Raw genomic sequence first — 11,226 nt, 5'->3', positions numbered from 1 at the left:
GTGGGTTGACATCCCAGTACTTCGTCATTTCCTTGGATAGATCCCTAGTGGAATTGTTGGTATGATGAGCTTCATCTATGCTGTCTATCCCCATCAGAGATCTGATTGCTTCCTGACATCTTTGATCCCTAGCGTGAGTTGTTGCGGCGTTTCTGCCTGTGCATTGAACTCTTTTCTCCGGTTGTGACTGATGATCCCTCCGGAAACCTCTTGAGGCCTTCCTCCCTGCAGAGATTTGGTGATTTCCTCATGTCTCCGATCCCCAGTAGAGTTGCTTGTGTGGCAGAATCTACTTGCGTGATCTTTTTTCCCTCAGTGGATTCGTCCCCATTGGAGTTGTTGACAATATCCCCAGTAGAGTTGCTTGTGCGGCCAGATTCTACTTGTGTGTTCTGTTTTCGTGACAGTTTTCGCCTGTGCAGTGAGCTCTCTTTCCCAGTTGAGACTGATGATCCATCCCTTGCAGAGATCTTATTGTTCCCTGATCCCGTCAGAATTGGTTATTCTCCGGTGATCCTGGCTTTCTCTCCTGTGGTGTAGTACCGGGCGTTTGGTTCCTGGACTTGTTTGTGTTAGAAATGTCTGTTTTGTCAGCATTCATCAAACATAAATCACGCATATTCATGCATACTTTCAACATTCAGATATTCATGTTGCATTTTTGCCATATATCTTTTGTTTGTCGTCTCCTGCTTTTGGTTATATAGATCTCCCTAGTAGATCTCCCCAAGCAGATGTCAGGTGTCTAATCTCTCAATATAGAGTCAGCCCTTAAGCAAAAAGTGTCTGTCATTCCTTCTGCATTTCCCCACTGAGATACATCCTCGTGGATGACGGTTGTTTCCGTTTCCTCCCAACACATATATTAGGATGGATTTTCCCGATTGAGTTATATCCTCATTAGGATGAGTCTTGATTCAGTTTGCCGTTTTAGTTTGATCCTGAATTGGCCTTTTTGCAACTGTCTCTTGTGCTTCCCTATGGAATAAATGAATGTTTGCTCAGTAACCGGCAATCATTCACTTTATCCTCAGCGGAATTTGTGGCTTCTACCCAGTAACCGGTAGTTGTAAGTCATATCCTTTGTGGTTTTCTACCCAGTAAATGGTAGTTGTAAATCCTATATACCTTTTTCCCTCTTTGCGGAGTCTGTGGTTGTTTACCCAGAGATTGGTATTTGTGAACCTTTTGTTCCTCAGCAAGAGTCGTTGGTCTTCTACCCAGTATTCGGTAGTTGTAAATCCTGTTTTCTTGCTCTCCAACAGAGTTTGTGGTTTTCTATCCAGTAACTGGTAGTTATAAACCCTATTTGTTTTCCCCGTGCGGAGTTGTGATCCTTTCGCTCCCCACGCATAGGCTTTGGTCTTCTACCCAGTATTCGGTAGTTGTAAACCCTACTTTTCCTCATCAGAGTTATGGTTTTCTACCCCGTATTCGGTAGTTATAAATCCTACTTTCATCCCCTAGCGGAGGTAACCTTTGTGGTTCATTCTGGTTGATGGCGGATTTTGTGGTCTTCTACCCAGTATTCGGTAGTTGTAAATCCTATGTTGTTGTTGTCTCCCTATTGGAGTCTGTGCTTTCTTGTGGATAATTGCCGTATGCTAGCAATTTTATCCTCAGCTGAGTCTTTGGTCTTCTACCCAGTATTCGGTAGTTGTAAATCCTCATCTCTCCCCTTTGCAGAGTTAACTTTGTTGTTCATCCTAACCGATGACGGTTACTCTTCCGCGGTTTTCTACCCAGTATTCGGTAGATGTAATCCCCTCTTGGTGGTCATCAATATCCAGTATTCGATGTTGATCTTCCCCCATCCTCTTCTGGGTAATTGCTCTGAGTAAGAAATTGTATCCCCAGCGGGTCTTTTCCCTCCTTCTTGTGGATAATTGCCGTATGCTAGCAATCTTATCCTCAGCGGGTCCTTTCACCGTTTGCCAGTGATATGTTCCCCGGATCATTGATTTTTTATCAATGCATCCCCGGTGAGTCCTCTTTCATTTACCCTTTTGTTGGTAATGATTGTTGCTCCCTTTGATCGGTCATCATTATATACCTAGTTTTGGTATCCCGATGCCTTTCTTTTCGAATGATTTATCCTTTATTAACCCAGTAACCGGTTGCGGATAATCTTCCATGCGAGTGTATTATCTACGTTCTGACGGTAATAGATAATATATCTCATGCACTCTTCGGTCGAAGCCTGTTGTGTTTCCCCAATCGAGTAAGATTCGTGTTCCCTTTGCGGAATCGAATATTCTTTTCTACCCGTTTTTTGAGCGTATCTCCCAGTAACCGGTGATATGTCTCCTGGATAATTGTCGTATGCTTGCAATTTATCTCCAGCGAGTTATCTTTCGTCTACCCTGTTGTTGTCGGTAACGATTGTTTCTCTTTTCGGTAGGTCACCTATTATATACCCAGTAACCGGTATCTCTGGTGCTCCTCCCATGCGAGTGTATTATCTACGTTCTGACGGTAATAGATAATATATCTCATGCACTCTTTGGGTCAAATCTTTTGATTTTTTTCTCCAGCAGAGTAAGATTTGTATTCCTTGTGGAATCGAATGTCCATCCTTTAACAAGTCTGCGTTTTGCTTTCTTCCAGGATGATGAGTGTTTTGGCAGTAAACCCCAATTCACGCTTTGGTTGGTCACCTATTATATACCCAGTAACCGGTATCTCTGGTGTTCCTTCCTTTCTGCTCCCTATTATGACCTTGGTCCCTTGTGGAGTCAGATTTTCCTGAGTTGATATACCTTTTTCAGGTCTTCCTCAGATGTTTTGGTTGATTGATATCTCTCACCCTTATACCGGTCTTAGATATTCATTCTTCCTGAGCGTGTTGTTCTTTCACCCAGTAACCGGTGTTCAGATCGCATGTCTCTTTGAGCTTGTTACCCAGTAACCGGTAACACCTCACCCCTTTTGCTTCCTCTAGAGAGTCTTTGTTAGACATTCCCCAGTGGAGTTTCTGTTGTGATTCACTCTTTTGCTGTATTGGCGTTTTCCCCAATATATGCAATTTCCCCCGGCAGGGAGGTTCTGTGTGAATCTTTCCCCAGCCTGAGTCCGGCTTTTTATCCGAAGTATCCTTTGTGGATAGTCTTGTTGTGTTAGCGTTTTCCCCAATACACGCATCTCTGAGTCAGCTTGAGTCTTTCCATTGGATGTGTTTCCCTTTGGAAATCTTTTTTCCCCAGTTTGAGTCTTTACTCCCCCACTAAGGTCTCCAGTGTCGAGTCGTATCCTGCTCACGCAGTGTCAAGTTCTTTTTTCCCCTAATTCAGAGTCGTGTTCTGCTCACGCATTCTTTTTTCTTATCCCCATAAGAGTCCTGTTAGAGTCTTTGTTCCTGGTGAGTGTATTACTCCGATGGATCGTCTTTTCTTCTTTGTGGACCTGTATTCCCCACAGAGTTGTTTTCTTTTGCATACATACATTTGCATCATGAGGTCTCTTAGGGACCAAAATTCGTCTCATTATTGTTATTTAAGCCCATTCTACCGCGTCGAGATGAAGATTTTAACCTTCACTTCTCCGGCTAGAATGATCTTAAATAGGGGCATCTGTAAGACCCCAATTTTGTCCCTAAGATCCCTCTTGGCATCATAACATATCATTGCATAGCCTCAAGGATCATTGGACACCTTGCTTCCTTCCCTGTGGGTGGGATCTTTCCTGAGAGTGGTTCTTGATCACCAAGCATTGCTTGCATTTGTATGTCATTGCTTTTCTTTTAATCACTAACCAAAAATGTACAAAAATATGTCATTAACCTTTGTTACTTGCAGCTTAAGCAGTCAACAGGTCAAGGCAATTCAAGTGAATCCTTTGAGCAAGAGATGGTGTTTCCATTGAGATATGGATCATGTGATCATTATTTTGGGCTTATATGAGCTAGAGGTTCATTGTGAAGTAAGTTCCCCAGGTGGTTGAAGCCCAAATTCATCAGACATTGTTCAGGTCATCTAAGGACCCATGCCAGTCAACTGAAAGTCAACTGAGGGCTTTGAGTGTGGAAATTGAGTTTCTTCATCCCATTCATGTTCCAACAAGGCTTATCCATCATGACAAACATCAACATTGAAGAATTTGAAGTCAGTACAAAAGTTTCCCAAAATGGAAAGTGACCTATAATTTCAACTTTCCAAAAATGGCAAGTTTTTGGACCAACTTCAACTCAACTTTCCAACATCAAAGAGGCTTCAAATGAATTTTTTTCCAACATGAAAGTTGAAGATATCTCTCTCACATTTCCAAAAAGTCCAAGATCATGATCATCTGATGAATGGTTGAAGAGATATGGTCCAATCATTGCCAAGTGTGCATGGAACTTCAAAAGGCCATAACTTTTGACTCATAATTCCAAAATGAGTGCTCCTTTTTGCATATTTCTTCTCATGACATGAAGTTTCCAAATCATTCATCACATTGCTTGAAATTGCATCATATGATCATTTGCTATTCCATGCCTATTTTGGAGGGAAATTTGAAAATTTAAAAATGGTGCATTACATGAACTATTTTCCATTGCCATTGTGTTGGTAAAATGATTTTGAGTGACTTTGACCATGTACATGGCACTGTTCACGTGAGATTACTCCATGCATCACCAATTTTTAATTTTTTGCCATACACCTTATTTTTGCTAATCACCATTAACCAAGCTTAATTAAGTGTTTCAGTAGGATTAGGACATCATATAAATACATAATCCTAACAGAGTTTCAGCAAATTCACCATTTTTAGATCTAGTTTTCATCTCACACCAATTTTTTCTCTCAATTGAAATTTCATTTTCTTCCACATAGCAACTTGATTTTATTGAAGAATCATGATCAGTGAGGTTGATTGAGTGTGAATCCAGCTTTTGTTTGAAGAATTCGAGCCATAATCAAGCACTTGAATCTCAAGAACATGAAGATGGAAGTGGAGATTTGAGCTAGATCCAAGAATCTTCAAGATTCAAGTATTGCACAAAGCTTCAAGACATCACTTCAGGAGTAGATCTGCAGCTTACAAAGCCTTGAATCGTCTGTTTTCAAGAACTGCTCTTCAAGAGGTTCAGTTTTCGAATCTCATAATTCTTCAATCCATTGACATGTTAATGTAGATCTTTGAGTGCTGATCAATCTGATATAAAATTCGTGTGATTTGGTTAAGAAATGAATGAGTTATGCTTGATTAAAGTTTGACATGTCAAAATGTTTTACCTCGTTTCTCTTAATCCATGGCTTGTTTGGCTTAGATATTACTCGATCTGTAATGTACGTTGCAAGAGCTTTAATTTGATATAAAAAATTTATGATTCTGCAAATTTTTTTGCAGGCGTTCACTGTTCACGCCGCCGTCTTCGCGAGGAAGACGGTTGTTTCCTCCCTGCTCCACTACGCGCTACAGTACTAGGGTTTGGCTCTGGTTCAGGCGCGAAGAACATGTTTGATCCGTGTTTCTCACTTCGATTCCTATGGAGCGTATTTGTGTCCTTTTTTTTTCATTTTAATTTCCAGGCCATGAAACGACGTCGTTTTGATTGGCGCTTATACCTGCTTCGATTCCAGCCTGAAGCATTTTTTCAAATTAATTTTCATTTCTTCATTTCCCTCCATTTCATGTACATGATCATTTTAATTCAAATATTTTTTTGCCAACTTTGAAAATTCATATTAAATTGAAAAATGATCCAAATAATTCCAGGTTTTTTGCTACATGATCCTTGAAATGTCTTCTTCTTTTTTTATGCAAATTTCTGGAGTTGTGCTTGGCTGGAATTTTAATAGTGCTAGATTCTTTGAACATGTGTGCATATGTGACATTGCCTTGTTCTTTCCATTGTGAAATGCTTGATATTGATCCAAATGCCATGAAATTTTGCATGATGATTCTTAACATGTTGATGGATTTGTGTGATTTTATTTGTAATTTTTTGCTATTTCCTTCTCTGTTTGGGACACATGTACTTTAGGTGTGACAATTTGTGTCACACAATTGGATGTCTAGCTTGTGCATTTTTGTATCCATGTCATTTGAATTCTGATGATTCTGATTTTTTGTATGATGATTGTGTGTGATGTGTTGAAAGCTCATAAAAATTTTCATGTTCATTTGAATCATTTCTGTTTTGATGTGGGATTTTCATTCTTGATGATCAATTGTATGCACCTCTTGCTTGCCTTGCCTTCTCATGCTCATGAATTGAATTTGCTTGTCGATTTTGATTTGGTCCTTTTTAGGACATGTTCATGATTGATTAAATGAGCTTTATGTGGAGTTTGAGCTTCTGTTTTGGCTTTTAGATTCACTTTTGACCCTAGGCTTTGCCCTAGGGATTTGAACTCACAATTTGAGCTGTGCATTTCAGGTTTCAAGCAATTAGCCACATTGGTTGATATGATCTCATCACTTGAGATACAAGTTATTTTGGTTGACTAACCTTGCTGTTTTGTAGGTCTTTTGGATGGTGAACCAATTTAGTTTGCTTGCATCTTATGCCTTGCACCATTGTTGTTTGATGATTGGTTGTCTGACTGTTGTTGATTGTTTGATTTGTATGAATGTAAATATTGACTGGTTTAGCTTTTCTTACAGGTACTTTAGTAGCTTTAACTCATTACTTGAGTTGCTTTGCTTTGGTTGTGGTTGGCATACCGCTTAGGTAAATCCCTACTCTTCATGTAGTCTAGAAGACCTACCATTTGGTAGGCACCTGTCTGAAGCCCTCCTTAAGAGGCCATGTATTTGATTGTTTATATTTGTGCCAAGCAAGTTAAGTCCTCTTAAGAGGCAATTGGCAGATAGAAGGGATGTGCAATCCATCCCCTGCTATTCAGTTGAGTCTTTCATCTTGCTCACACTGTGTGTTGACGCATTTTGAATAAAAACCCAAAATCTTGTACATAGAGTCAGTCATTGTGGAATAGAGTTCCTCATTCTGGACTCCCACACATTCTTTGATTCAAGCTCACCCCGGCCCGGGTTAAGAGTTGTGAGGCATAATCCTCATTTCCCATTTCATCTGCTCACCCTAACTCTCAATGTTAGAGGTTAAGAGCTTCTGTTTACACTGATATAGATGGCTTGTTTGTCAAGGTTGATATGACCCCTTGACTAAAGCCCAACCTTGCTTGAGCTCATTGCTTGTGTATAGTGTGTGCTTGTTTGTTCATTTGTGCATATTTGTTTGTGTGTGCCTCTGTGCATTTTGTTTTCATTAATTGTATATCATTTCATGATCATTATTCATACTTTGTGACATTTTGTTTTGTCCATTGAGGAGTCAATTGTAAGTCCATTGATTGGCATTTGTTTCCTGTGATCTGGTAGGAGTTGGAACTAAGACCATTGATTGGCATTCCATTTCCTTGGAGTCGAGTGTAAGACCATTTATTGGCAACTTGTTTCCTCTTGCTTATTGCATTTGTTTTATTTGATTTGTGAGACTAGTGTAAGTCCATAGATTGGCATCTGGTATCCATCTTTGTTTTGTGAGGCTAGTGTAAGTCCATTGATTGGCATCTGGTTTCCATGTTTTCTTTGCTTTGTGAGACTAGTGTAAGTCCATAGATTGGCATCTGGTATCCTTTTTTTTTTGTGAGTCTGGTATAAGTCCATTGATTGGCATCTGGTTTCCATTTTATTTTGGCTATCTCTGATACCATGTTTTACTTGCTTTCTGCTTTGTGTTGCCTTATTCCAAAGGAACTTCCTTGGATCATTTCTATGATCTTGAGAAAGCAACTCCTATTTTGTGGTTGTGTCCCTTAACCCTCACCTCTTTTGTGCTTGACTTTGAACCTTGTTTTCATCCTTAACTCAAAACCAGAAAACTTTTGTGCAAACATTTTTACTTGTTTTCAAACTAGAAACCTAGGCCTTAAGCCTTTGATTTTCAAACTTCATTTTCATAATACTTCTTCTGAATTGAACTTTAATGTCAACTTTGACCATCTTTGTGAATAATTCTAATTGGTTAATTCCACTCACTCAATTGTCTTTTGTGATTTCAATGATCACTTCTTAATCAATTTTCATGCATTAGCCATAGATCTGAGTTATCTTAGTGGTTGATGTGAATCTCACCTTTTGTCCTTAGTGATTGAATTGTAAGACTTCCCTGCTTATTATAGGGTTAACCCCTCACTAGCACGTTGAAGCCGTTCTCACATGGTGGACTTGTTGTTGATTTAGGTTGAGTTTTCTCCCTTTGATAACGAAAGACCTTAAGGCTTTTGTTTAAAATCAATCCACTCACTTTTTGAAATCTTTTAGTCGAACTACGGTGTTTTGATCCTTATCTTTCATGAAAGGTACGTAGGCAATGGGTTTCATCCATCCAAACACAAAATGTAAATAAACTTGTATATTCTTTTCTCATCTCTTCAATCGTGTTTGCACAAAAATATTTCATAAACAAATAATAATACAACAGTTGTGAAAAGAGGTTCCCTAGGAGTACCTAGGATGTTGTGGGTGCCTAACACCTTCCCATAACATAATTACCCCCTTACCCAAATCTCTGACCTTTTATTAGTTTTCTTTGCGTAAAACTTCTTAGGCTTTTGTTCGCTTTCTAGCCATTCCTTTGGATAAATAGAAGTGCGGTGGCGACTCTATCTTTGTATGCTTTGCTTTTGATTTAGTCAATAAATCATAAAGTGACGAATACACCGCTACAGTTATATTGTTGTTTTACATGGATGACATTCTCATAAAAAGCAACAATGAAGGATGTTATCAAGGTGAAGGTTGAACTAGATAAGGAGTTCGATATAAAGGATATCAGAGTTGCCTCCAGATTTCTTGGGATTGACATCCGAAGAGATAAAAAGCAGTCGGGATTATGCTTATCTCAAGAGACATACCTACTAAAGATTATCGAAAAGTTTGGTATGTCGAATTCAAAGCCTATTGTAACACCGACTAATCCTCAATTCATATTGAGTACGACTCACAGTCCTTGTACTGAAGTCGAAAGAGCCTATAAGAATAACATTCCATATGTTAGTATAGTAGGTTCTTTGATGTATGTTATGGTCAACACAAGGACAAATATAACATATGTAATGATCCTTGTAAGCAGGTACATGTCCAATCCTATAAGGTACACTAGCAAGCATTGAAGTGGATCCTAAGGTACATAAATGGGTCTCTGAGAAAAGTCCTGATTTATGGTGATAACAAAGTAAAAATCGAAGGATTTGTCGACTCTGATTATGCAGGTTGTATGGATTCTAGAAAATCTATTTATGGATATAGGTTCACTATGTTTGGCACATCAATCAGTTGGAAAGCAACACTTTATAAGTTTGTTTCCTTATCAACCACTAAAGTGGAGTATATTGCCTTCACTGAAGCTGTGAAAGAAGCATTATGTCTTGAAGGTTTTGCTAAAGAGCTGAAAATTCAAGTTCAAGCAATGACTATTAAATGTGATAGTCAAAGTGCAATACACCTGTCGAAGAATTTAGCCTATCATGAGAGAATCAAGTACATCGATGTGAGGCTGGATTTAGTTAGAGAGATAATCGATTACAGAGAAGTCCAAGTGATGAAGGTTTTGATTTATGACAATGATGATAATATGATTACCAAGACATTTCCAAGAAGCAAGTTCATCTATTGTATGCACTTGATAAAGTTGCATGATGAAAGCTAGTTTATTCCCTTGTTGCTGTAGAGTTTGCTTCAAGGTGAAGATTTGTAGTAATTGGATCAAACTCCAGTCTCGACAGGGATAGCTTGTTGTTTTGACAGAAGTTGTACATGTTGTGATTGAAGTCTGTTCAAGCATGCAGGAGTCGAAGTTGTGCATGTTGTAGTCGAAGTATGTTCTATAATGCAGTTGTACAAGTTAGCTTGTTGGTTAAGTTAACTTGTTGCTTAAGTTAGCTTATGGTTTAAGTTTGCTTGTAGTCTATAAATAGGCTGCTCTCTTAGGTTATTGAGAGAGGGTTAAGGTTGGTTGATATTTTGTTGTAAATAATTTGCCTTAATTGTGAAAGTAAATAGTAAAACAGTTTTAACCAATTCTTGTTCTTCTTCCTCCCTCTTCTCTCTCTCTCTCTCTCTCTCTCTCTCTCTCTCTCTCTCTCTCTCTCTCTCTCTCTCTCTTTCATAAACCTAAAACATGTTTCTTGTGTTTGTTCAAGAAACTCAATATTTCTCATAGTTTTATTCGTTCCTGGTGTATCATTTGTCACAACAAGTACAATAAGGTAACCCTTTATTCGTAGGATTGTTTGTGACGCTTAGGGTATTTGGGCAACATGTAGTTCTTACTCTTGCAGATTGGTGATAAGCTTTATATATGTGTTTTTTTTTTAAAAATTGGAGAGTTCACCTCAATCCTTTGAATGAGATATTTATAAAAGTTATCTAGGGATAGAGCATTGAGAGGTTACCCGCACTCCTTAACCAGGTAATTGTGAAAGAAGAAATTTGTCTTTCTTTGAATCATGGTGGAAGTGATTATCCTCCTTGACTTACTCTTTGAATTTGATGTAGTGGAACACGACACACGATACATTTAGGGAGAAATGAGTGGTGTAACTAAGTCAATTGGGCAAAGTCCAATCCAGCAGCCTGATATGGATATTCAGAGATTTTTAATATGTATATTCAAAGATTTTCAACAAAAATTTTAAATGTATATTTAATATATATATATATATATTCAAAGATTTTCAATAAATTTTTTAAATTTATTTTTCTTAAGTGTATTTGATATATATTTTTTCCTCTCTTTCCATTATCATTTATATTCCGTTCTTAAATCAAACTTAGGTATAAATCGGTGATACAGAATCCTAACTTGGATGCTGATTTTCGTTACGTCGATGTATGAAGGATCTGTAAGGTTAATATTCTATCGTTAAAGTCAGTTCAAAATTCAATATGTGTGTAATGAAAAGAAGAAATTAGAAAGTGCACTTTACATTTCGAGTGAGATGACTTTTATACTTTTGATCATTTGGAATGGATTGACATTCTTTGGACCTTAGTCTTTTTGGCCTTTGAGGATGTCGTTCACTTTGAACTAGAAGCGCTTAAAGTCAGTTGAAAAAATAGTGGATAACAATTGCATTAAATGTATTCTCATCATTGAAACATTTCAATGCTTCTTTTAGACGTGTTGATTGAAGTGACTTGTTAGGGCATGACGCTGCTTATAGTGCACTCGAGTTTCTTTATGTTTCCAAAGGAAAATTCAGTCGTTGATTTTGT

The sequence above is a fragment of the Lathyrus oleraceus genome, chromosome 3 (genome assembly GCF_024323335.1).
Source record: "Lathyrus oleraceus cultivar Zhongwan6 chromosome 3, CAAS_Psat_ZW6_1.0, whole genome shotgun sequence".
In the NCBI taxonomy this organism is placed as follows: Eukaryota; Viridiplantae; Streptophyta; class Magnoliopsida; order Fabales; family Fabaceae; genus Lathyrus; species Lathyrus oleraceus.
Note: the sequence above shows the minus strand (reverse complement) of the source record.